Below are 26,654 nucleotides of genomic sequence, written 5' to 3'. Positions count from 1 at the left end.
GATTGGCTACAGAAGGAAAGTAAGGTAGTTCAGAACCATTAACGGTAGGAGGATCAACTAGCTTCTAGGTACGGTTACATTTAGAACTCGTGTTTCTTACTGGTCATTATATGGAAAACTCTAGAAAGTGTCAGACAGAAGGTGGTGTTCTGTCTTTGTGTGAAACCCTGAAGAGCCTCAGAAGGAGATGGAATACTTGTGTGTGCGTGTGTGTGTGTGTGCGCATGTGCGCATACATGAACAGACCTAGGGTTTGAACTCTCGGCCTAGATGCAGTGTCTGAGCTTTTTTTTTTTTGCTCAAGGCTGGCACTCTACCACTTGAGCCACAGCTCCATTTCTGCCTTTTTTTCTTGGTAGTTATTTGGAGATGAGAATCTCAGAGGCTTTCCTGCTTGGGCTGACTTTGAACCACAATCCTACCACTACTCAGCCTCCTGAGTAGCTTGGGTGACAGTTGTGAGCCGCTGGCAGCTGGCAAAGGATTGTTTTGAATAGTCTAGAACTTTGGTTGGGAGAGGGGAAATGGTGGTAATTATTGGCTGTAAATACTTGGAGAACTAAGATATGAAAATAGAATAGATACTTTTATGTGCAGCAGAGAAGATAAGACCAGAACCAGTGCAAAACTGGGAACTGGTGGCTCACACCTATAATCCCAGCTACTCACTAGGCTGATATCTGAAGAGAGTGGTTTGTAGATAGCCCAGGTAGGAAAGTCTGTGAGACTCATCTCCAATTAACCGACAAAAAGCTAGAAGTAGTACTGTGGCTCAAAGTGGTTGAGCACCAACATTGAGAAAAAAATTAAAAAAATCAAAAGCTAGGGGACAGTGTCCAGGCCCTGAGTTCTAGCATAATTCCAGTATGCATGTGCACGTGGTGTGTGTGTGTGTGTGTGTGTGTGTGTGTGTGTGGTGTGCTGTTCGCGTGTGTGCACACACACATGCATATAGACACAATTTTTTAAAAAAAGATCAATGCACAATTAAAGAAAAAAGGATCAAGAAACAGCTTTTAGCTTAATTTAGGTTGGTCCCAAATAGAACGCATACACTTGTATAGAAGGAGGTTGTCCAGTCCTGGGAATGTTCATGTTATTCTGTTTCATAGGATAGAATGCTTTCTAAATGGATTATCTAATTTGATCTCCCTAGGGGGGAAAATACGTTTAGCCCCATTTCGTGGATGAGTGTCCAGACCTCAGGAATCCTACTTTCTCTGCCCAAAACAAAACAGTGGTGTATGGGTCACAGTCACTCACACACTCCTTTTCCAGGTTTTTCATTCATCTTGTTGCTACAGAGATGGGGGATAGGTAGATTCCAGTTTCTTTCTGAGTTTTCTCTTTTCTGAGAGTCCAGGGTATAGCATCTCTGCTTTTCACTTACAGCTTCTACACATGTAGTGCAGTGACTGACCGCCTGCTTCCTGCTGAGTCTTAGGTGGCTAATCTAAGTTTTTGAAAGGCCAATTATACAGTGTGTATACCTGGAAAATTTCAACTTTGTATTTCCTTCCAGTCTACGAGAATCTTCTCTTTCTCCTCCTCCTCCTCTTCCTTCTTTTGTACCAATCCTGGGGCTTAAACTTAGGGCCATGGTGCTGTTCTCGAGCTTTCTGGGGCAAGGCTAGTACTCTAAAACTTGAGCTGCACTTCTGACTTTTTTATTTAGTCGTTTATTGGAGATAAGAGTCTCATAGGCTTTCCTGTTCAGGCTGGTTTTGAACCTTGATCCTTAGATCTTAGCTCCTGAGTAGGTAGGATTATAAGAGTGAACCACTGGTGCCTGGTTTTAGTATTCTCTTTATACACAGTTGTAGTCTGTCTCTCAAGGTGCAGCTCAAATCTCATCACCCCCTAGAGCCTTCTTAGGGAATGAAATTTGGGACTTCTTTGAGCACCTGTAGTATGTATCCTGTGTCCTGTTTGTCTCAAGTCATGGAAATTCTGCTCTCCATGCTTTACATATGCCAGCCATAGCTTCTTGCTTGTGCTGTGGAATCCTCTATGGTGTATTTTCTTCTCTTTTTCTGGGGAACTGCACACCACCCATGGCAAAGCTGGAGTTGACCCAAAAAAGGTAAGCAACTACTTGATGATTTTTTGTTTATCTCCGTGGTGTTTTGATCTTCTTATTAATAACATCTTACAATATGCCCCAAAACATTATAGAACTTCAACTCCAGCACTCAACCATCTTGTGTTTGACTTGTGGCTCTGCTACTTTCTATAAATGTGATCTTTTTTTGTCAGTCATGGGGTTTTAATTCAGGCTCTGGGTCATGTCCCTGAGCTTTTTTGCTCAAGGGTAGCACTCTACCACTCTGAGTCACAGTTCCACTTCCTGTTTTTTGGGGGTATTCTCATGGGAGTTTGGCATAAGACAAAGAACTGTACACCCTGGCTAGTTTCTTAGGACTGGGTCACCAGGGCATTTCATTTTCCTTAGAAGATACTGGAGCCTCAGCAGTTTGCTTACTGAGAGGCTAGGATTACAGGCATGAGCCAGTGGCACCTAACAACGACCCTCACCTAAGTGAGGCCCTATGAAATCACATTTCCCATTAATAAATAAGGGTTCAGTAGCCATCTTGCAGGCCTGTGAAGTAATGTAGGTAGAGGAAAGGCTGCAACTTGAACTTGAATTCAAGGCCTTAGTGATGTCCTTTTGATGCTCAGTGCTAGCACTCTACCCTTTGAGCCACAGGTCCAATTCTGTCCTTTTGCTGATTAATTGAAGATGAGTGGCTTTAGAGTTTACTGACTAGACTGGCTTCCAACTGTGATTCTCAGATATCAGACTCCTGATTAGCTAGGATTACAGGCATTTACTTTGGACAGATGCATACAAACCTCTTCACAGAATTTTCACAGAATTGTAGAGACATATCTCATCAGTTTCTCCGTCACTTTTATACTACCATGTAGGACTTAGCCAGTCCCATAGGTGTCCTCTTAGTTCAGAAAAGGAGAACCATAGAGTTGACTTCCTTCTCTCTTCCTATTGGTACAGCTCCCTTCACCATAACTGGGAGGAAGATGAACAAGTAAACCAGTAAGTGGATGTTGACACAAAAAGAAGTTCTGTTCCTGAAAACTGGGTATCTTTGAGGCTTCTGAACCAAAGTACAAGTTTGTTTGTCTACCACTTATGAGGGTTGAGGCTTGGCACTTCAGTGAATGCCAAATGACACAGTTGTGAATGTGGTTGCAATTGTGGATTCTAGTGGATGACAGGGAAAGCAGTGTGCAAAAATCAGATCCTGTGCAGAAACAACATTCTCACTGCCTATCACAGGGTGAATTTTGGAGAATTGTCTTTCAGAAGCTCCTGGAAGTGTGTTGTGATGATCATTCTGCTCCCAGGAGTCTCCTTCCTTTCTCAACAGGCAAGTCTGCATATATGATGGACAGCCACAGCATGAGTCCTGGCAGAAAGGGGCTGTGGTAGAAGGCTCAGGATTGGGAGGTCAGGCTCTCACTTTCCTTGTCACCAATCTGCCCACAGCAGCATTTGTTTCATCTTCACTGTGTGGATGGACTTATACAATGATGAATTCTATGAGCGTAAGGACCATGACACCCTGAAAGAACTTACACAGTATGTCAAATTCAACTTGCCTTCTTCAGACTGGTCTTCCCCTTACATATTCTTCTTGACAAGCTGGAGGAGCGTGTGACCAGTGAGTCCAAGAAAAAGGGAAGAAGTCCTTGTTTAGATGCCTCAAAGCCAGTGAATAGGGATGGAACTTGGGTGTCTAGGGATGGGCCTGAATGGCCAAGAGCCCCTAGTACTACCTGGCTTGGCAAAATGTTCTTTTATGGATATTCTCTGCCAGGTAATTTTTCTTTTTGAAAATACATGAACATAGCCACTCATCAGTGTTCAGTCCAAGTTCAAACTATACTGATCCCCCATTAGATCCTCATGGAAGTTTAGTTGCACCTTAACTTCTAGAGTCCACTTTAAAATCCTGTGCCTATTTCCATTCTCAGGTTAGCATTACTGTAGAGAAGCTTCTCTTGAACTCCAGATAAGGAATCTATTAGTGATGTTGGTGATGGTGACCAATGGAGATCTGGAGCCATCCCTGCACTCCAGAAAGCATGTGAACATAGAGGGGTTTGTTCCATTTGTAGCAAAGCCCAAACAGGTTTTGAGTCCTGTGCACATTCCAGTGCTTCTGAACCCCACATGTGATGCAGGTGTACCTGCATGAACCACCAAGGAAGAACTTGATCCAGAATGACTTCCATTGATGTTTAGAATCCACCTAGATCGGCTCCAAACTAGTCAAATCAGCACTTGTTTTGTTGTGCAGGATAAAGTATTACCCATGGGGCTAATGGAAAATGCCCCCAGTCTATGTTCAGGGGAATCAATAAGTGCCCAGCCAGTGATATTTGGAAAAATCTGAGTTTCTACAAAATCATATAACGAGGTCCTAGAAAAGTTTTGAAGCCTGACTTAAATGTGACAAGCAAAGAAATTTGCCAGTTTGAGGCAATTTAATATCCTGGGTGGTATTTATTGTCATTTTGGGAGTAGAAATCAGACATTTATGACCTACCAAAGTAATGTTCAATTGTGCTATAGGCTCTGAGTCCAGAGATTCAAATTTCTTTTTTTTTAATTTATTATGAAAATACTGTACAGAGGGGTTACAATTACATGGGCAAGATTTCTATAACATATTAGCTCTCCATCATCTATACCTCCATTTCCAAGGAACACAAAGTTTTACAGGACTTCTACATTTCTACTTCTGTTTCCACAACTGTTCCATTTATATAATTGTTGGTTTGTAAATCTGGTAGTAGAGCTGCATACTGATAATCAACCACAGCTTTTGAAAAGGCAAATCTGAATGCCATCCCAGGGCAAAAACTGAACACCTCGTCTGAAAATTAACTGAAAACCACCTGCCTAGGGCAGGGGTCAAGTAATAGAATACTTGCCTAGTCAACTTAAACTTCTGAGCTCTATGCCAGGACAGCTTATTATTTTTTTCTCTCTCTCAGTGATTCCCAAATTGAGAACACAAAATTCCTTACATCATTGGATATTTTTTCCACAGTGTTTTTGTCCAGGATCAAAACAATCTGAAGATAATTTCTCCTACATCAGAACAAATAATAAAAGTATTACACACCTCTAGCCTCTAGCTTCTTGGCTTCAGCATACCTGCTCACTTGGCTTAGTCTTCCAACTCTTCTAAAACTGAATCTTTCAAACTATTATTCCAGCCAGGTGCTTGTGGTTCACACCTGCAGTCTTAGATACCAGGATGAGCTCTGAAGATTACAATTGAAAGCCAGCCTGGGCAGAAATAATCTGCTCTAACCATCCAAAAAAAAAGCTGGAAGTGGAGCTGTGGTTTAAGGACTAGAGTGCTTGTCTTGAGCAAAAAAGCTAATGGACGGCACACAGGCATTGAGTACAAGTCCTTGGTCCGAAGAAAACACAAAACCCCATTATTCATAAAAATATCTTTTTCTTGTTCAAACTGCTATAATTTTGTTTAAATGTTAATTTCAGATTTTAGTCCTTTATTTTTGTATTATTTCCTTAGCTCCAGTTCTGTCTCAATTTTCCTAATTCAGTCTGTTTACCCTTGAGTCTGGATAAGCATCGTCTGGACTAAATACACATTACCAACTTAGGTTATTAATTGTCAGGACTATTTTGGTAATAGAAAATGGTTTTTGTAGATGTTGTTGCTCTGGTACTGGGATTAGAACTCAAGTCTTGGATGCTCACAAAATGCTCCCAACTCCATAATTGCAGAGGTCAGCATATATTACTTTTCTTATAAGATTCTTCTTCGGTTTACAGTACTTTTTTTTTTTTTACAATTTGGCTATTGCTCCATTTCCTGTTTTTTGACTGATTAAGTGAATATGATGGAGTTATACAGGCTTTTCTGTCCTGGCTGACTTTGAATCCTAGCATCTTCAGAACTTAGATTACAGGTGAGTCTCCAGCATACATTAAATTGATTTTTTGAAGTTGTCCCTCACTATCATTTCTAAAATAGTTACATTGCATGTCATATCTGTAAAATTTAGGAAAATGAATGATTGATATCAAGAGGTCCACCAGAAAAGCGGTTGGACAGACTCCAGATGGACAAAAGTAGGGAACTAACAGTGAAATCAGAGGTAATGGCAGGTACAGGGCAGGAAGAGGATAGAAAGGGGGATTAAAATGGAAACATTCAATACAATTCACATTTTAAAGGATATGTATGCCTATGTACATATAGACAGACACATATGTACACACACCTACCCAATGGAACATATACATATATTTCTGCCCTTTTTCTTCCTTTCCATTTCTTTATTATGCTTCTGAGTAATGAACTAAGGGTCTTTTACATACTAAACACATCTGAGCTTCCCTTCTGTCATTAAAGAATGACAATCCAAATGTTTTCCTTCCATGTCAGTCTTGAGTAGCTAGGAGTACAGGTGTGAGCCACAAGTACCTACTCTGAACAAATTCTGGTTTATCAAATTGTTAATGGAGAAGATTCATACACATGAATTTTTTTTTAAAAAAGGAGATTGATGATGAATACTTGCTTGTCTGACACAAGGCATGGATTTAGACTAGAATAGCTGAATTCTAAATTCGTGATTGTTTTCTGTTTGGGTAGTGCCTGTAAGTGTTGATTCCAATATATTAAGTCTCTAAAGATTTTGGGGAAAAAAGGCATGGGTTGTTGAGGTTTGGGTTGTGGAGGTTTTTTTCTTTCCACAAGCTCCCATTCTTCCTTTTTCTATTATTTTGTTTTTATCATCATCCTAGTTGTATATTTTAATTATTGAAACTTTGTAACTCACCAATGTGAATTTTGCAAGCCTTATTATAATAATGTATTTCCTGACAACAGTAAAATAGATTTAGATTTAGACAATTATCATTGTCTACATGGTTCCATAATTAATCAGGAAGGAAATCCATAATTAAAATAGTTATATGTAAATACATGTTATATTCTTTACACTATATTATATATAATATATTATATAAGATTGAATATGATTTTTTCAAACTATGAGAGCATTTAACATTTTTAGTCTCAAGGGTATTTTTTCACAAACTAGTGTAAAACATTATTGGGGAAAGTGGTGATATAACTTTGATTATAATTATATAAATATATATTTGTGTGTGTAGATATAACACTGTTTATAAACAGATGAATAAATACATGTGTATATACATTTGTGCATCTATCTATGAAGAGAATATAATTAAGTTGACCACATTATGTACCAAAAAAGGGCTATGAGTTGTATGTACAAGGTCCAGGCCTATAACCCTAGTTGTATAGGAAGGTGGGTTCTAAGTTTTAGCCTCTTTTACCATCATGACATTAGACTTTGAGAGGAAGTCTGGGTCCCTCCAGGATAGCAAACACAGGGATCACCCTCCCTGACCCCAGAGGAAAGTCAGTAGAAATTAGGACAAGCTTCTTATCCTATGACAATCTACTCAATTCCTGTACCAAGATGGCCACCTGTGGATGGAAAGCTAGCATTCCCTCCAAAAGGGTCTCAAAAGAGCCTTCTGAACTATAGTCTCTGACTATGCTGAATTAAAGCTTATTTTTGTTCCCAAGCTGCAAACACATATAAATATGCCAATGGCTCCAGAGATGGACAAAGTCTTACAAATACTCACATAAAATTATATACTATGTTTCAATAATTCTGTGACAAATCACCAAAGGCATGTCTTGAATTTTTCTTTTCTTTTTTTTTTTAAAGAATGGAAACACACTGAGTGCATCAGGGGGTGAGGGATGGTTTGGTTGTTGAACTTTTGAATGTACTCCTGGGCATGGGAGATCCCTGTCTGGGTGACCTTTTATGGGGGTGGGTGTCCTCACAGCTTCACAAAACAATGGCCATAACTTCTATGACATCACAGATACTTTTGCCATGGCAGCAGATAAATTTCAGGCACTGATCTGGCCCTGAGGTGGACTCAGCTACACAGAGAGGCACAAAGCATGAGAGGAAATGACTGCTAGACACCAGGCTACAGCTTGATGAGCTGTCCTGACTGGTAACTAGGATTACTTGAGCTGGGTAAGGCTCATTCCCATGCTAAGGCTCCTGAGCACTAAAGACCAGGCACTGTTGCAGGGGTTGGAGAAAAAGAAGTGAATGTGGCTGCCTCCATGCCTATTTCATGCTGAGAAGAAAACCAGAAATCATAATCACAATTTCTATAAATCAGAGGCATGACATTGGTGGTATTGTGGGTACAACTTCACAGTGGGGATAGGAAGAGACATCCCTGAGGAGGGGACATTTGATCTGAAAGCAGGGCCATCATCCATGCAATTTTCTAGGAGCAGATGTTCCAGGTAGCAAGAACAGCAAGTACATCCCCAATGGTGGGAACGGACCTGACTTGTTTAAGAAAAGGAAGACAGCCCTGACATGCTGAGGTTCATGGAACAAGGAAGGACTGGTACAATGAAGAAGAAAGAGATCAGAGATGAAGGCAGGAATAAATTAGATATTGTGTGCTACTTGTTACAGGAAGAAAAGTTCTGATTTTATTCTAAATCTGTCATGACCCACCAGAACCAATGTTCTCAAATTGTAACCAGACACACCAGACTAACCTAGAGAATACTTTTAAAATGTGATTTTAGCCGGTACTGGTGGCTCATACCTGGAATGGAATCCTAACTACCCCCAAGGCCAATATCTGAGGATGAGGTTTGAAGCAAGCCCAAAGAGGAAATTTGGTAATACTGACTTTCAATTAACCACCAAAAATCTGAAAGTGATGCTGTGGTTCAAGAGGTAGAACATTAGCCTAGAACAAAAAACACTAAGGGACAGTACCCAGGCTCAAAATTTAAATCTTCACAAGACAAACCAACAAACAAAATGTGCCCCGTTGTTCATCATTGGGCAATCTAGTTCAATATATTTGGTATGAGCCTTGGAAATTATATCCTTAACAAATGCTCTCCTCTGAAATTCTGCTTCATAGCCAGTTTTCAGAGCTCCAGCATCACCACTGTCTCCTCCCAGTTAACACAGCAGCTTCCCACTGGAAATTTGAAGAAATCTTTTTAGTAATCATAAGAAATCTGATCATTTGTCCACATACATCAAATCAGTAGTTGCCACATTCCACTATTCTGAATGTATTTAATCCCTTTTTGAGTTAATAAGCCTTAAGGATTAAAATCTATAGAATAATTACTAAATTAATTCAACAATCACCATTCTTCCACCCAATCTTATAAGTTTATAAAAGCAGAGACTGCCGGGCACTTGTGGCTCACGCCTGTAATCCTAGCTACTTAGGAGGCTGAGATCTGGGGATCATGGTTTAAAACCAGCCTGGGAAGGTAGCTCCGTGAAACTCTTATCTCCAATAAACCATCAGAAAACTGGAAGTGGTGCTGTAGCTCAAGAGGTGGAGCACTAGCCTTGAGCTGAAGAGCTTCTGGAAAGCGCTTAGGCCCAGAGTTCAAGCCCCATGACTGACCTAAATAAATAAATCAATAAATCAATAAAAAAGCATAGACTACACTGAAGTGTGTATATGATAATTTCTAACTATAATACTCTCATGAAATTGGGTTTTACAGAAACATCTCGATTGCTTTGCCAAAGCAAAGGATAAATGATTTAAATAAGCTACCTAACATCTCAGAAGGAAAATGGGTTTAGATCAACTTCATATACCCAGTACTGAGGAAATAAGTTTCAGAAATGGCAGAGGCAAAGTATTATAAAAATCACTTTATCATGAGGTACAACCAGGCTGCCTACATCAACCTTGCAGGAAAAAAGGGATGAATGAAAAGCAACTAAGGCTTCTAAAATGAGCCAGTTGGTGGTGCTTTATGCTTGTAATCCTCAGAAGCCTGAAAGCAGAGGGTATGGATTCAAAGCCTGCCCAGGAAGAAAACCTCTTTCTCTGAAACCAGCAGATTGGAAACATCAGCTCTGTGCTCACAGCCCAGCTGGATGCCTTCTTCACACAGAGCTTCAGACAACCAAGACCCCTCATCTGAAATATTGTCAAATATATTAAAATATTATCTCCTGTTTGGGAGATGATATTTGAAAGATATATCAAAAACATTTCACTGACTTCTAAAGAAAGAGTGAAAGAGGAAATATGTGCTCACTAAAGGATGTTACCTACCAAAATGATATTAATATGGCTAGATGCCCATTTGGAAACGTATCTACTCAGTCATCTTTCCTCACATCTTGTCAGTTAGCCTGAACTGTCAGATTTTTGGATGCAAGGGATGTGTATGAGTATGTAGGCTGTAAAAGTAATAATGAAAAGCTAGACACTGGAGGCTCAGGCCTGTAATCCTAGCTACTCAGAAGGCTGAGATCTTAGGATCCCAGTTTAAAGCCAACCCATGCAAAAAGACCCTTACCTCCAATTAACCAGCAAAAGACAGAAAGCTGAGCTGTGGTTCAAAAGGCAGACTACCAGCCTTGCAACAACAACAAAAGTTAAGGGACAACATCCAGGCCCTGAATCCAAGCCCCGGTAGTGGTGCTCACACACAAAAAATAACCATAATACCACCACAGGATGTGCATATCTTAGGGAAGGATGCAGATGGATGGGATGATGACTGTATTGTAACCCAGTCTGTGAAAAACCCTAGGTGAAATCTTTCCTCAATACATCTTCATTTCCCTCTACACATTTAAAATCACACACACACACACACACACACACACACACACACACAAACTTACATGGTTATATTTTTCTATATAATTATGTAAAATACATATCATTCACACTTGCTTCAGAATTTTGTCCATCTTTTGGTTTTATAGGTACTACAATATATCCAGGGTTTGGCTCATACTTGTAATTTCAGCTGCTCATGAAGGTGGGATCTGAAGATCACAGTTTGATGCCAACCCAAGGAAACAAATCCTCAAGATTCTTATTTCAATTAAGTAGCAAAAAGCCAGAAGTGGAAATCTGACTTAAATGACACAGTGACTGCATTGAACAAAATAATCTAAGCAAGATACCAGACCTCCGTTCAAGCCTACATACTGGCCCACTAGCACTCCAAAAGCCAAAATCCCCAAAAGACCAAACCAAAAACATGTCAAAATATTTTATAACTTTTGAAGAAAAATCCAATGAGGCAACGTAGTTTGTTGAAGATTTGGTGGTAAAATGTTGAAAACCCCCAAATTCCACATGTGTTTAAATGATGCAACAGACAAGCAACCAAGTAAAAATTTCCCAATAATGTTCCTTAGTATTCACTGGGACCCTTGACAAAGATTTTTTTCTATGCTTTTCAAAAAATCAGTTAATTTTCAGTAGTATAAATCTTTATTATAAGTTATAGAAGTTTTTTAAAGTTCCAAAGTGAATTGAATGTAAAACAAAAAGCACTTAATATTACCAGTTTCTATGCCTCTGGTAGAAAACGTGTAATACTGTGGCCTTTATGAAGGAGGAGAGGGAAGACTGGTCATGAAAAGTTGGGAAGAAGAGTTTCCATTTGACTGTTTGAAACCCACTCTTCTGCCCCCCACCCCAACAGGCAGAGGCTTGAACTCCGGGACTAGGTGCTGTCCTTGAACTTCTTCTGCTCAAAGCTAGCATTCTACCACCGAGCCATGGCACCACTGCTAGCCTTTTCTGAGAAGTTTGTTAGAGCTGAGAGACTTGTGAACTTTTATGTTTGGGATTGGCTTCACACCTCAGTCTCCTGAGTAGCTAGAATTATAGCTGTGAGCTTCCCATGCCTGGCTTACATTCCACACTATTGAACACATAAAATTCAATTAGGAGGCTAAGATCTGGAGAATGGTGATTCAAAGCCAGGCCAGGCAGAAAAGTCTGCAACTCCATCTTCAACAAGCAAAGAGCTGGACTTGAGCAGTGGTTCAAGTAAGGTGAGTATGAGACCCTGATTTCAAATACCATTATGTGTAAAAACAAAACAAAATAAAGCAATGCCCCAAATTAAAATAATAAAATTGCTCAATACCAAAAGAATGGTCATTAAATAATGGTTTGAAAAGTAGAAAACAAATACACCCCTCCATAAATCCACATATAAAAATCTTCCAGCCAGATACCAGTGGCTCAAGCCTGCAATCCTAGCTACTCAAGAGGTTGAGATCTGAGGATCATGGTTCAAAGCCAGCCCAGGCAGGAAAGTCCCTGAGACTCTTATCTCAATAAACTACTCAGAAAACCAGAAGTGGCACTATGGCTCAAGTGGTAGAGTGCTAACCTTGAGCTGAAGAACGAGGGACGGTGCTTAGGCCCAGAATTAAAGTCCCATGACTGACAAAACAAAAAACAAAATCCAAAAAACAAAAAACAATAAACAAAAAAGAAACTTCCACAAAATATTTGAAATGGGTGAATTTTCAATAAGGAAACAACATTTTTGTTTCCTTTTTTTTCTTGCAACAGCAAAAGAGATGGTTTATTGTACATGTGTCACACTTGGCCACAACTATGAACAGAACTAGTCCAGAATGTCACAGGTCCGGGGCACAGGACCATCAGGGGATGCTTGGTTATGAGCAAGGTGTGTCTTTCAGAGATGATCTTGGCAATGAAAGTTCTGGATCCACTGGGAAATCACAGCGGCATGCAGTCCAACATCTCAGCATCCCAGCCTATGGCATTCCTTATTCGTCCTGCTCCTCTGGCCTCGATGGGTGCACAGACTGGTTTACTTAGACCTCTGCCTCATCTTTCTTCTTTTGCCCTTCAGCCTGCACATTCGCTTCCTCTACTTGGCTCTCATGGTGCTGTTTTTTCTAGGAAGATGGTGCTAAGGCAAAGAGCAGGAAACAACATTTTTCTACCTAAAGATATCTGTGGGGAGAACAGTGGAAGAAATAGATTTATTCCCAGATATTTATACCAACATGCCAATTCTGACATATCTATGATGATAGAGACTAGCTTTAGAATGATAAAAATAAACCAAAGGACTACATCCCAAAGTATTGGACAAGGCTAACAAAGCAGAGTAGGGCATCAGGGTATAGGGTAAGAGCTATGTAGAAAAACTAGTTGTTCCTACAATGAAAAGTATTACCAGGCCTAGCAATTCAAGTTCGCCATACCAAGTAGATTTTGAAAAATAGTCTGTTACTTATTATATTAAAGAAAAATTTAAACTTGTAGGCTCTTCAACTTTATATCAGACAACCTAAACTTTGCTCAGGGGACATGGTACTTAATATTTGGATCATCAAGTGCCAATTACAAATTTAATTATACAAATAATAACTCTACTAATAGAGAATGTTAATGGTTTCTTATAGATGGAGCTGAAGGTAAAACTGCTAGGACTTTTCCCACGGAAGAGACTATTCTTATTACACCTCTTCCCATGGTCTTCCAACTGCCTCAGTTCATTCATTTTTTTTAACAAAACTCGAATATTTCCACTTTATTCACCCAGATATCCTTTTAACACTTCAAAGGCTGTTTTTGAGAAATAATAAAATTTTCAAAAGCACAAAAAATGCCACCCAAGTTAAGAAGTTTTGAGATCAAGCAGATGAAAGGGAAAATTTGAGTAAGGAGCAAGTTTAGTGTCCTAGCCATGACAAAATCCTAAGAGTTAGTGAGTGAACACATGACTCTGCACATATCCACAGAATTGAGGTCACATGATGATTCTAGCTCCTGGTCCTCCTCTTTGCCTTCCTGGTCTGACACACCATTCTCTGGGATGCTGAGCTCTTCTTTAGGCTTTCTTCATTCCCCTCAAGTAACTCCTGCCTTATAGGCTTGCACAAGATAGGCTTTTTCTTCATTTTGACATTTTGTTTAGGTTGAGAAAGCCATTTTTTTCTCCAATTCAATGCTGTTTGCCTATAAAAAATCACAATAAGAAAAACCCAACTAAGACAAGCATCCTTGGTTAAAGGCATTCTAGGTTGTAATCTCTGAACTCTTAGGACCTACTTTACTCTTGGCTTTGACTGTCTTTTGTCTTCCTTCTCAATCAAACTCCCCCCATCCCCACTCCTAGGGCTTGAACTCAGGGCTTAGAATCTGTTCTTGTTTGCTCTTTTTCCCCCTCAAGGTTAGTGATTTTCCACTTGAGCTGCAGCTCCACTTCCATCTTTTTGGTGATTAATTGGAGATAACTGAACCATGATGCTCAGATCTCAGCCTTCTGAGTAGCTAGGATTGCTCAATGAATTTTCAGGAAGAGGCATCATGATGTTAAGGGATTTCATGAAGTCATAAATATGATGATACCCAAAACCTTGAACAAGGACATTCTCAACTTCACCCCAGCATAACCATTGAAGTGAGGGATTTTAAACACTTATACATTAGTACTGCTCATACTCCCCTCAGACTTCAGGATCACACATCACTTTTGACTATCAAGCCTCACTGGTTACCTGGAACTCCCAACAACAGTTTCTGCTTTCCTTTTACTTGGAGACCTGAAACTTGAAGATTAGGATTTACTTTGTTCAATTTTGAGTCTCCTCGGTATTTTTCTTTAATTTTTGTTAATCAGTTTTTAACTTGAAGTGATATTCTGCTAAGATCAAGGCAACCTAAGATATACCATATCATTTTTAATTATCTCTTTGCTTAGTTTACTTTAATCAAGGGATTAAGAAAGCTATTATAAGGTTTTTGGTGGGGGTAGCATTGAGGGGAAGGGCAAATGGACAAATGTGGTCGAAGTACTTTATGTGCTCCTACAAAAGTAAACAATGAAGGTGGGGGAAAGTGGCTCACAACTTTAATCCTATCTATTCAGAAGGTTGTAAGCAGGAAAAATCAGTGAGTCTTATCTCCAAAAAACTACCAAAAGAAAGGAAATGGATTGTAGCTCATGTGGTAGCATGCTAAGATTAAGCAAAAGGAGCATAGATATGGTACTCAGGCCCCGAGTTCAAGACCTAGAATAAGCACAAAACAAACTAACAAAACCTGCTGAAATTGCTTTAAGAAGGGTCTATGAGAGAAAAATGGTTAGGGTAGATTTGATTTGGGAACATTTGGTATCTGTCACAGTATATGCGAATAGATCCACTACAGGTTGCTCTGGAAATATTATTCCTTGTTCCATTATGAGCTATTTGGATTCACTATTTCAGTGTGAAGTGATATTTCTTGAGAGAAAATTGTCAGTTGGGAGCCCAGCACTGCTGGATCATGCCTATAGCCTTAGCTGCTCAGGAGGTGGAGATCTGAGGACCAATGTTTGAAGCCAGCCCATGAAAGAAAGTCCATGAGACTCATCTCCAAAAAACTACTAAAACACTCCTGGAAGTGGTGCTGTGACTCAAGTGGCACAGCACTAGTCTTGAGCAAAATTAGCTCAAAGACAGCACCCAAGTCCTCAGTTGTAACCCCAGGATCAGCATATACACAGAAAAATTTTAGTATGACTTCTGAACGAGGTTTTGTACCATTTTTCCATGAGTTCATTTTCAGACAGCACTATGTCCTGTGGGAGGCTTATGTGTTCTGGCTTACATGGCATTTCTATTAGATGATATGTAATAGGCATCTACACAAAATTCCCTCACTCAAATTATATTCTTCAGTTAACAATCTAACAAAAAGAATTGAATTTCCCCATTTGTTTAAGTACTCAATGAATTTAACAGTATAAATTTGTAGATTCTATTTAAGTTAGATTCAATTTCTATTAATTTACTCTTTTAAAGTTCTTATTCTTAGTTTATGTAAGTATGTATGTATGTATGTATGTATGTATGTATGTATGTATGTATGTATTTTGTTGGCCATGGGGTCTGAACAAATGGCCTGGGAGCTGTCCCTCAGCTTTTCAGCTCAAGGCTAGTGCTCTACCACTTGAGCCACAGTACCACTTTCTGCTTTTCTGCTTATGTGGTTCTGAGGAATTGAACCCAGGGCCTCATGCATGTGAGGCAAGCACTCTACCATTCAGACACCTTCCCAGCCCCTCTTTGTTTAGTTTTAAAGTGCCTTTAATGACCTTTCTTATTATAAGATGATATAATTCTATAACTATATCTAGTTTTTTTAATAGGTTGATGATTTCCCATAGATTCACAGCCATCAAAAGATACAAAGTATTTCCTTCACCCTTAAAAGAACAGCCAACTTCTGTTTCCTCAGAAGTTGCACAGAGGTTCTTCCTGCAGAGTATCCCATACTTATATCTAACACCATGTGACAGAACAGACAATAACAATGTCTTCTTATTCTGTTATCCTCAGAAAATAAAATGCTATTCAAAAAGACTTTGGACCTTTGTTTCTGTAAGGTCCGCTCCTGGATGGCCAGTGGACTCCACCCTCCTCGCAGCAAAGTCTCCACCCAGTACCTGCGTTACCTAGGCAACTAGGATACCTGGAAGGGGTCACATCTGCATCCACTGAGGTCACATCTGAATTTGATGTGGCCACACCTTTCCCCGCCCATACCCTACATAAGGCCTAACCCAGGCCCAGACGCTCTCTTGCTCCTGCTCCTGCTCCTGCTCCTGCTCCTGCTCCTGCTCCTGCTCCTGCTCCTGCTCCTGCTCTTGCTCTTGCTCTTGCTCTTTTCTTGCTCTCTCTCTTTCCCAGCCACGTGGAGTGCCAACCTTGCCTGGTCCCAGCAGGTCTACCCCTTAACCTGAATACCACGTGAGTGCTACTGTTCTTACCCCTCTCTCTGCTCTTTTCTGGCTCTTTTCTCTCTCTCTTTCCTCTCTTCCCAGCTCTCTCTCATTCCCAGGCCTTTCCCAGCCACGTGGAGTGCCAACCTTGCCTGGTCCCAGCAGGGCTACTACTATATACCACGTGCGTGCTGGTGCTGTTCTTACTCGGCTTACCTCTTTTTAGAAACCTAACATAAATGGTACCGTGACTCAGATAAAGGCTTATAGTCAGGATAGCTGGGATTTCTCTGTTTTTTGCTTCTTTTTTCATTTTTTTTGTTCTTCCCTTTTTGCTCTGATGGCCTTTTGCAAACCCGTCTGTCTGCGGCGGAATCAATGCATTGATACCATTGCTGCCTTCACATCCACGTCCACACCACTTCTCTACTCTGGTGAGTGGAGCTACTCTCTACGGTTCTCTGTTGCTCTCTCTAGAGGGCTCTGGGGGATGTCGGGACGCCGCTTCTGCCTGGTCAGCTCTCCCTCACTCACCAGACTGACTCTCCTACTCATTAATCGGGTGCTGCGAATCACGCCCAAGCCGTGAAGCCCCTTTGAAATGTCTCCTGCGCTCCCTGGAAAGCCAGAGAGCCTCATTTTTATGCCGTTCTCAGAAGTACACAGTTTTTGCTACTGCAATGGTAAATGATCAGAAGTCTGTTTACTTTCGGGCTCTCTTTGCTCTCTCTCTGCCATTCATGGGCAACTTTCTACCCTTTTTTTTTTTTTATAACTTTTTGGCCTGTGTCTTGAAGAGTGCGACGCAGGCTGGGTCCCAGGGACCCCCCCCCCTCTAGGTTCCCTCTCAAACGCTAGCCAATGTAGGCTTAATCTATTCAGGCTTTCTTTGCATTCTTTCAGAGATTCGCCATCTTGAATTCGCCATCTTGGCCATGTGGTGGCTTAAGGATTTGGCCCCATCTGACCCTTCACCTTCCACTAAGTTTACTACTCCATCTATTCTAAGGTGCCTTGCTAACAAGTTGCTCTTTTCACAGGCCCTGGTAATGGACGCCCAACCAGCTGATATGCTTTGTTAGCAAAGATGTCTAAATGTTGTCGAAATTTTAGGTTTTAAGTTTTGCCTTTTTTGTTTTGTGTTGTGTATTCTACTACTGACTACGTGGTTCTAAAATACTGGGTATAAAATGTCATGTCAAAACCAACTTTACAATGTCGGTGTGGGGGGGGAGGGGGGTATAATTGGGTGGGGGGAGGGGGGAGGCTGGGAAGGGAGGTGAAGGGTAAACAAAGGAGGAGGCTGCAATGCTTGGTAAGAAATGTATGCATTATCCTGCCCATGTAATTGTCGCCCCTCTGTACAGTATGTTCTCAAATAAAATAAAATTAAAATTAAATAAAATAAAATACTGGGTATATCTGTGCTAAAATTCTCATCACATCTAATGAGTTTTGTCATTTCAGAATATTTGTTGGCAATTCTTGATAAGAACCAGGTAAGCTCTACTTATTCTACTTGAAATCCTTGTTGCTTTAATTGGAAATAATAAAGGGCTTTTGTGGCAAAGATTTCAGTTCAAAGCCAGCTTGGGCTAAAAAATTCCTAAGACTCTGTCTCCCAGCTAAACTCTGCAAGTGGTACTATAACTCAAAGTGGTTCCCTGCTAGCCTTGAGCAGAAGTGCTCAGGGACAGTGCCCAGGCCTTGAGTTCAAACCTCCTTGAATACTAGTGGTACTATAACTCAAAGTGGTTCAGTGCTAGCCTTGAGCAGAAGTGCTCAGGGACAGTGCCCAGGCCTTGAGTTCAAATCTTGAATACCAACTGGGACAAGCCATCCCAGCAACGAGCACCTAGACTCAGCCAGTCTGGGGAACAAGGGAACGTGGAAAGGAGTAAGAGGAGATGATGTCACATCACCTACTTTGTGCCTGCCCTTTCAAAATTAACCTGAGCCTGGAGGTCAGTAGAAGTAAGAAGCCTACCCAGCCAGTGTCTATACCTGTCTACCTATTAACTGAACAGGAATTTATATTCTTGCCTTTGTCACTTGACTTCTCTACCTAGTCGCCAGATGTCAGAAGTAACTAGGGACATTTCTAACAACATTTTCAGCCCAAGTCCTTCCCCTTGCCATTTATTTGCTCTCTAGTATTTTTTTCCAGCCCCTCAATGCTCATGAGACTTCTCCAGATTTCATCTAAGGACTCACGCCACCAAGGGACAGCTGCTGCTCACTGCCTTCTCTGGGAGGAGACCAAATTCCAGCCTTTTACCCCTATTGTCGACGCCCCTTGTCAGCAGGAAGTAGCCAGAGAGAATCCTCGCCCTATTTCATGATTATTAAAAGGCTGGAATGTAAGGTCCGCTCCTGGATGGCCAGCAGACTCCACCCTCCTCGCAGCAAAGTCTCCACCCAGTACCTGCGTTACCTAGGCAACTGGGATACCTGGAAGAGGTCACATCTGCATCCGCTGAGGTCACATCTGAATTTGATGTGGCCACACCTTTCCCCGCCCATACCCTACATAAGGCCTAACCCAGGCCCAGACGCTCTCTTGCTCTTGCTCTTGCTCTTGCTCTTCTTCTCTTCCTCTTGCTGCTCTTTTCTTGCTCTCTCTCTCTTTCCCAGCCACGTGGAGTGCCAACCTTGCCTGGTCCCAGCAGGTCTACCCCTTAACCTGAATACCACGTGAGTGCTACTGTTCTTACCCCTCTCTCTGCTCTTTTCTGGCTCTTTTCTCTCTCTTTCCTCTTTTCCCAGCTCTCTCTCATTCCCAGGCCTTTCCCAGCCACGTGGAGTGCCAACCTTGCCTGGTCCCAGCAGGTCTACTACCCCTTACCTGAATACCACGTGCGTGCTGGTGCAGTTCTTACTCGGCTACCTCTTTTTAAAAACCTAACAGTTTCCTCATGTTATTTATAATTTAAGGAAGCTCAATGCCAGACATTACTATTTTCTGTAGTTGTATGTTACAAGATCTACATTCATTCCCATGGAATGTTTTATTTTTGTTGGGTGTGGTGGTCCTTGTACTAGGGCTTCAACTCAGGACCTGGTAATGTCATTTCAGTTTTTTGCTCAAGGCTGGGACCCTTCCACTTGAGCTACCTCACTGCTTCTGGCTTTTTCGTGTTAACTGGAAATAAGACTGGGTAGGTTATGGAGGGGGTATGACTGTGATACATTGTATACATGTATGGGAACTTCACAACCTCCTCCTTGTACAACCAATACTTGCTAATAAAAAGAAAGATAATTAGAGGTCTAATTGTTCACAGTAAGTTTCTTGTAATTTCCCTTCTTAAATCTTTCTCATTTTTTTCATGCTAGCATGTGCTCAGTGCTGACCCTTAGCTCTTTTTCTTATGGCTAGTAAGTACTTCAGCCACAGCTCTAGTTCCAGTTTTTGCTAGTTAATTGGAAGAAAGTAACTATCTGATATTTGTGCCTAGGTTGTCTCTGAACCTCAGTACTCAGATCACAGCATCCTGAGTAGCTAGGATTACAGGTGAGAGCTACTCAGATCCTTGTTGTCTCCTAAATTATCCCATGTCCATTTCACAATGGCAGTCCATTTCCATGGTTCCCAGCTTTGCAGCAAGCGCTTAATTATAATCCAACACCAAGTCTAACCTCCACCACAGATGCTATTTTTTGTGTCATACTCTGACTATAGACACCCTTCTCCTGGCTGATGCATTGCATCAACCTAGATGGCTCTCATACTAGGCCACAAGGATAGAAAGCCAGGAAACACTAGCTTAGAAGCTGTTAAATCAGAGGAGCAAAAAGATATCATAGTGCATTCTGCTGTGATATTATTCTGACTTAAACAGCCTTGTCATCTATTACCGTAGCTTTGACATCACATTCTGAGTAGTGACTGGGTGTAAGCTGGTGTGTCAGAGCTGACTATAGTATTGTCCTGAGCCTGTGCAGACTGAAGAGACAAGCCAGTGCCAGTAGCACACACATTGGAATAACAAAGCAACCTATAGTTAGGCATTGCCATTCTTTGTTCTAGAGTAATGAATGAATGACTCTCTAATTTCTTGACAAGAAATTCCTGCAGACCCATATGCAGCTGCCTCATCAGAGCAAGTAAAGAGCCTGGTGCTGCCTGGAGGAAACACTGTGAGAAGCTGCCAGAAAGCATCTGTTTACTGGACTCATGGGGCTCCTCTGTCCTCTAGAATTAATGACAAATAAGGAGCAAACACCTCCCCCTCTAGGCAGACATACACAGGAAGAGCATTGCCACGGCACAACAGGGGACTCCCAAGACATACACCTGATCTGTGCTGTCAGAACTGAGAGGGTTTTTTTTTGGGGGGGGAGGGTCCGGTTGTGGGGCCTGAACTCTGGGCCTGTGCCCTGTCCCTCAGCTCTTCAGCTCAAGGCTAGTGCTCTACCACTTGAGCCAGAGCGCCACTTCCGGCTTATTCTATTTTGCTTATGTGGTGCTGAAGAATCGAACCCAGGGCCTCAGGCATGCAAGGCAAGCGCTCTACCACTGAGCCAACTTCCCAGCCCCAGAGCTGAGAGTTTTTAATGACACTTCATCCCACAGTGCTCTCTAAAACCCTCATCCCAGCCCTGCTCATTTCATGTCCCTGACAATGTTTATAGGCATCCCACATCCAGACTGAAGATGTTCCTTCATGTTTGGAGTAAGTCTGATCAGACTTTATATGGATCCACTGCTCAGTCAGGACTCTCGATCCCTCCCATCCCCTTTTTGATACTGTCTGTCTCTTGACCTATTCCTGTCTTCTCTTTTCAAGATTCAGTCAGGGCCGGGTACAGGTGGCTCACACCTGTAATCCTAGCTACTTAGAAGTCTGAGATCTGAGGATCGTGGTTCAAAGCCAGCCCAGGGTGGAAAGTCCGTGAGACTCCTATCTCCAATAAACCAGCAGAAAACCAGAAGTGGCTCTGTGGCTCAAGTCATAGAGTGCTAGCCTTGAGTTGAAAAGCTCAGGGACATCACCCAAGCCAAGCCCAGAGATCAAGGCCCATGACTCAAAATAAATAAATAAATAAATAAAAGAATGCAAAAACATATAAAGCTCAGAATGGCAAGCAGCTGAAAACAGGATGGGATAAACCAACATTATCTATGACAGTTTTCAGATTATGCAGAGAAATGCCTGCATTGTTGGAGCCCAAGCCCATCTGATAGCTGAGTTTTAGCTGGCTGGCATGCCCATGATGCCAGGTAATGGTATTCACAAGTTTTGTGATATTATTGGATGACACCAATAGGCTTCAAGTTGGGAACCTGAAATTTTTCTATTGATCTAAGAGGAGAAATATATCAGGACAAGAAATGGGATTAACACAATGCCAAAAGCAAAAGGCCATCCAATCCAAGGAAGACAGAATAACTCTGTCTCTGAAAAGATGATTCTCTCAAAGGAATCCTGAGCTGAGCATGGTGGTCTATGTTTGCAATCTCTGAATTTAGGAGGCTGAGTCAGAAGTTAGGTCGAGACTAGCCTAAGTTCCATGCCAAGAGAAGAACACAAAACCAAACCTCATCTTACAAAATAAAAGAAGGATTGGGAATGTGGCTTAGTAATAAAGTGCTGGCCTAGCACATACATGAAGTCCTGGGTTTGGTTCCTCAGTACCACATAAAGAGAAAAGGCTGGAAGTGGTACTGAGGCTTGAGTGGCAGAGTGCTAGTCTTGAGCAAAAGAAACTCAAAATGAATGGTGTTAGGAAAAATGTAAAATTAATGAAATAACATCTCTCTCCCTCCCCTATATCCCTTCCTGCTTTCCTCCCTCCCTCCTTTTCTCAGTACTAGGGTTTATACAAAGGATTTCATGCTTAGGCAGGTGTTTAACTCTTAATCCACACCACGGCCTTTTTGTACTTTAGTTTTTAAGTTAGGGCATCCTGTTTTCTTCCCATCCCAGGACCAGCCTCCCATCTAGCTGAGATTATTGGAATCAGCCCAGCTTGATGATTGTGATCAGATCTCACTTTTTGCCTGGGTTGGTCTTGGATTGCAGTCCTCTCAATCTATGCCTCCCAAGTCGATGGTACTACAGGAGTGATCTATCATGCTTAGCCTTTAAAATGATCACTTAGAGCTGGGCGCAAGTGGCTCCTGCCTGTAATCCTAGCCACTCAGGAAGCTGAGATCTGGTTCAAAGCCAACCAGTGCAGGAAAGACCATGAGACTCTTATCTCCAATAAACCACCAAAAAACCTAAGTGTTCCTGTGGCTCAAGTGGTAGAGTGCTAGCTTTTAGCTGAAGAGCTAAGGGACAGCAGCACCCAGGCCCAGAGTTCAAGTCCCAAGACAGACAAAAAAAATCACTTAGGAAGATAAAAAAAAAAAAACCTCCTGAATTCTCACATTTATTTAAATAGCGGCTGCCAGTCATATTTTATAAAGCACTTATGGGGCCCATGAAGTCTTTTATTTTTAAAATACAATAAAATAGTACTAGAGCAGTTGGGATATTGTTCTGCCAGTAACACTACTGTAAGAGCCTCGGAGGGAGCAAGCAAGCCGGCTACAGGCCAGCGCCGCCACCGCCGCTTCTTCTGAGCAACAGTGAGAAGCAGCAAGCAGCCATGGCTGGGGCACAGGCTCCTCAGGCCAGACCCTGCAGTCAGGGAAGCCCCTCCAAATCCCTCCAGTGGCTGACCTCAGGCCTCAAAGGCTCCAGCGCCGAGCTTCCTGGGCTCATCCCTAGGCTGGAGGTGCAGTGTGAAACAGCAAAGGAGTCAGCGAGACTCCTCCAGTGTCAGGGCAACCAGGCAGGAGTGGAGCCAAATGGCCAAACTTGCAGCAGCGACTGCAGCAGTTGTTGCTGCCTCGTGCAGCATGGGCCAGGGCTCCTGCAGCTGCTCAGGCACAGCCAGAGGCGGAGAAAAACTCCAGGATTGACACAACCCCCTTCCACCCAATCGGCCTAAGATCTGGGAGCTGGATCTGGAGCAAAAGGAGAGGGGTTCAGATGGGTGTTGGAGGCATAGGCCTACAAAACCCCATCTGAGCACCTGTGTGCCCTGAGGGTGCATGCAGGCATGCATTCTTTCCTTCCAATTTATTTATTTTTGTTGGTCGTGGGGCTTGAACTCTGGGCCTGGGCGCTGTCCCTCAGCTTTTCAGCTGAAAGCAAGTGCCCTACCACCTGAGCCACAGGACCACTTCCAATTCTTCTCGGGGAGGAAGGGACACCCCTTCCTCCATGCTGGGCAAAGGTTCTGCCCCCGGTGCAAGACTCAGGTAATGGTTTGCTCAAAGTACCATTCCTGCTTCATCTACTTAACCACGTAGAACAATGCCTGGAGACTCCCCCTATGTGTAATCACCTGTGCTTTACCTACTTTTACAACCTTGATTAGTGGAACTGCTCCACATTTGTTGACAAGGATTAGCTTTTTCTGTTTAAACTCTCATTGCCTGTGCTCCCATAAAACTGTTTAACTCTCTGCCCCTGACTGAAGATTTACTTCTCCTGCTTGTGTGCTGTATATAAGCATGTGATGTTTCAATAAATTTTGTCTATACCCACATGGTGTAGTCCCTTCTTGCCTATACCACACATCGTGTCCCCAGATCCCACTGTGGAAACAGCAACAAATGGGGTTATGCCAGTCAATGCCTCTGACATCTCCCCCCTTTTTTGTTTTTTAAGTACAACTGTAAGCAAGAGATCCTTTGCAGGAGGGATTTGCAGAAACTATTTTGGAATGTAGACAGCAATATCTTGACAAGACATAATGCAATCGATCTGTAGAAACACTATGTTTAAAACTGTGCCACCAGGTACGAGGGTCCAATTGGTTTAGCACAGATGCAATTCCCTCAGCCAGACCTTCATATCCCACCCCAGGGAGTTGTGCCAAGAAAGTCTCAATGACTTCCTGCTGTAACTAGTGGATGTCACAAGTCAAATTTCCTTGCAAGACTGGCAGGTGGTAGTGAAGTCCCTGCCAAGTAATGTTAGAAGTGTTGAATCAAGTAGGAGTGATGCACAGTTTATTGAGCTCTAATCACACTTGAAGGTTAGCTGTTTCTGCAGATCAATTATCTAGTCTCCCATCCACTGCACCCTGTGTTGCAGTGTGTTCAGACGGGAATCAATGTCCTGTTTAATATTGTGCTGATGAGTCCATAGCTGGTGACAGTCCAGCCACTTCTCTACAAAGTCCTTGGTTTGGATGGAGGAATGCAGGGCCACTCCAGCAGTCGCAGCAGTCATGGTGATAGCAATCATTTCAAGGATCACAGCTACACTCAGACCCAGGAATCTCCTAGTTCTCTTCAGCAGTTGCTGGAAGACTCCTTTCAACAAACCAACAGTGGGGCTCTCCTGCCAAGGTCGGGTGAGGTTAACAGGCACCCAGACCCCTAAGCGAGATCTTAATATCAAGAGAGACTGAGAAGGCATATTAAAAGAAATAGTATGATTTAAGCATGTAAAGAGTCCTGGCTGCGTGGGTTCTCATTGATTGACACTGTCCCTGTGGGCTAGTACATAGGAAAGTTTAATACAACCCTGTACAGTAGAAGAATGGTTCCTGTAAAATGTATAATTTGCCTCATGGGCCCTAGTAAAGTGACCAATCCAATTCTGAGTTGTATAAAATTGGGTGGCAAGTTTTATAAATGCCACTGCTCAGGCCCTAAGTGTCCCCTGAAATTTATATGTGGCCTACGAGGCACAAGGCCTCCATCATGTCAGGTGAGCAAGCCAATGGGTTCTACATGATTTATAACTCCATTGTATAGACGTCACCGTCAGAAGAATTATTAGTATACCAATCACCAACATGCTTTTCAGAATAATTGGCAATGAAACATCCATGAGGACCTCAATCTATAAATGAGATGTTATCATTATGCTGTATAATCTTTCCTCTAGGGTTTTGACACTGAGACCACTGAATAGAAACATAAACCCAATTCAATAATTAATGTCCTGGCATACTAGGTTAGGTGGTTGCCCAGTCTTATTTGTATAAGAATGATCCTGACCAATAAAATTTAAGGAACTTGTTCTGAATAGCCCCATATGATTGTTGATCTTATCATCAGGCAAGATGTATGCCCATACCTGTCTTCTGGTTGGTAAGCAAGGTGATGTCCCTAAACACAGTGGTAAAGACTCAAATCCTAAGGAAATAATATAAGGTATTCCTTCCTCACCTGGATGAGTAGGGTCTGCATGATCCCATGGTGGCGGAAAATACGTGCTGTCATTTGTATACGCCACCGGACCTTGGTCTAGCTAATCCACTAATTTTAACAATGGTGGGTGAGGGACATAGGCCCAATATGCATGTTCACTGCAGATGTATTCACAAGCAGTGCAATCACGGCCAAAACAGATATTCAGGTATTCTAGGGGTTTTTGTACTGACCAGGGTGGCTTCGGTCTTGTGTCAACACCTTATTCTGACCCCATGTTGGTGGGGTCAAGCTGGTTTTCTTAAGATAAGGATGATGGCTTCCTCGGGACTTAAAGCTTAGGTCTGCGAAGCTGCGTACTAGATCTTCTTCCTCAGGGTTGTGTTGTGTTGTTTTTGCTTCTCTGGAGGTCGGATGAGTCAAAAAGGGACCCAGATGTTGCCAGTGGATCCATCTGGAATGATAGAAACACTGTTTTCCCTTATGGGGCATTACTCTTAGTCTTCATTGATTAAATTTTTTAAACCATATGGGAATAGATAGTGAGGTGGTGCTAGAGGGATAAAATGCTTTTCAGCTTTAGTGAAAGGATCACTTTGAGTGAAATTTTAAAAATTTAAATAAGGTGAAGGCAAAAGTTTCCCTTGGGGATTCCCCTTTTTCGTTTTTTTTTTTTTTATAATTGAAGCTTAAATGTTTTATGGGTGTGTAAACAGTTGGCATTAGTCTACACAGGTTGATTAAAGAAGTTTTCCTAGGGACTAACTTTAGTAAACTCCCCTAATATTTTTCTGGTTGTACACTGGCTTTTATAATATGGTGTGGGGTAGTTTGTCAAGGTGACA

The 26,654-nt window shown here is 41.9% G+C and overlaps 1 long non-coding RNA gene across 4 annotated transcripts in view; it reads right to left on the bottom strand.

Annotated features, from left to right (window-relative positions):
• Positions 1-24,488: 24,488 nt before the first annotated feature.
• LOC138807139 (uncharacterized) overlaps positions 24,489-26,654 on the bottom strand; it is a 40,588-nt gene continuing 38,422 nt past the window's right edge. For all 4 annotated transcript variants that reach the window (XR_011366057.1, XR_011366058.1, XR_011366060.1 and 1 more), the window contains 2 exons: positions 26,043-26,263; positions 24,489-24,991 (listed from right to left, as the gene is read on the bottom strand). This is a non-coding gene — a long non-coding RNA (uncharacterized lncRNA). The remainder of the gene's footprint in view (positions 24,992-26,042; positions 26,264-26,654) is intronic.

Source organism: Dipodomys merriami, unplaced genomic scaffold (assembly GCF_024711535.1).
Source record: "Dipodomys merriami isolate MVZ:Mamm:240054 unplaced genomic scaffold, mDipMer1.0.p SCAF_1007, whole genome shotgun sequence".
NCBI classification, from domain to species: Eukaryota; Metazoa; Chordata; class Mammalia; order Rodentia; family Heteromyidae; genus Dipodomys; species Dipodomys merriami.
Note: the sequence above shows the minus strand (reverse complement) of the source record. Positions and strands in the feature narration are given on the sequence as shown.